This window comes from Salvia miltiorrhiza, chromosome 1 (assembly GCF_028751815.1).
Source record: "Salvia miltiorrhiza cultivar Shanhuang (shh) chromosome 1, IMPLAD_Smil_shh, whole genome shotgun sequence".
NCBI lineage: Eukaryota > Viridiplantae > Streptophyta > Magnoliopsida > Lamiales > Lamiaceae > Salvia > Salvia miltiorrhiza.
Window position 1 is genome coordinate 28,551,334 of NC_080387.1, and position 1,347 is coordinate 28,552,680.

Genomic DNA, 1,347 nt, shown 5'->3' on the forward strand with positions numbered 1-1,347 from the left:
TCTGGGCAAAGCACAACCAGCGATAGGCCAATTATATTTCAAGTCACACAGAAAATCACAACAATTAAGAACAAAATCAGGCATGGCCTTTGTAAGTTTCAAAGACACCTCATTCCAACTGAAATGATTAGAAATTTTTGGTGGACAAAAACTAATATTATACTATAAATAATTAATGCAAACGTATAAAATGATATCATCACAATGACACAATTCATAATAAAATGCATGAACCCATCCACTATACACTGCTACCATGATATCAGCATGTGCAATTAATTCGTTTGTAATTGCGATGTGATTCGTAACCAACAATCATAAATATTTGTGTCACCAAGCAAGCCATCTACACGAATAATGGAAACAAGAAAGCGGCAGATCGGAAAAAAAATACTACCAACAAAGATTACTTAAATGGACTACTAAAAATTTTGGTTCCCGAACCCATAACCTAAATCTATAAACCAAAAATGGGTGTTCCATTATAAACTGAAACTGAGAAGAAAAAAAGCTAATCTAACGAACTCCAATATTCAATATTTCATGATTTAATCCTCGCCATTTTAGATCACACGAAGTAGTGCAACTCACTCCACAACCTTGCAATATCGCACGATTTCACAACAGAACAGTATTCACGAGAGAGCACGGTTCAATGACAGAGGATTTCTTCGCCCAACTCATTCGCCGCCTTTGAATATCGTAGACCTAGAATTTCGCAGAAAAAAAGTGGCGCTTGAACTTTTGGTTCGGGAATCAATTTTTCACAACAATCCAAGAAATTTAAAAGTGAGAGAAAGAGTGCAGATGGGTTCCACGCACATAATCCCACATTCGCACCCAAGATGGAGAAAATCAATTACTGGAATCAATAGAAAATTATACCCTAAATCTAAAAAAAACCTAATTTTGGACCACACACATATAAAACCCCACAATCGTTTAAAGAAAAGGGAAACTTTCAAAAATCTCACTGATTCTACACATAAGCAACCGATTTTTCACAACAATCGAAGAAACCTAAGAGATTTATAGAGAGACTGTAGATGGATTCCACAGTAATAAAAAAAACACCGCTTACGAATCTTAAACCATTGTAAACAAAAAGAAACCATTGTTACGAACCTCCAGCACCACTCTTCGTCTTCGCCATTACGTCTCTCCAAAATCCTAGATTCGTTGCCTTCTCTATGCGCCGTGACTGGAAGATTGTGGATGTGTTGCGTAATATTAATTTGCTCATTCAAATCATTCCCACAGAACCAACAATCGAACCCTAGTTCGTCCGCAGTCTGTGAATGGAGAAGATGGAAGAGTGATTTCTATGAAGTTGATTTGGTAGGTTAT

At 36.5% G+C, this 1,347-nt stretch overlaps 1 long non-coding RNA gene across 1 annotated transcript; it reads right to left on the bottom strand.

Annotated features, from left to right (window-relative positions):
• Positions 1–465: 465 nt before the first annotated feature.
• On the bottom strand, positions 466–1,347 carry LOC131018412 (uncharacterized). Its single transcript, XR_009100074.1, has 2 exons — positions 1,126–1,347; positions 466–708 (listed from the first exon to the last, which is right to left on the bottom strand). It is a non-coding gene; the product is annotated as an uncharacterized LOC131018412 (long non-coding RNA).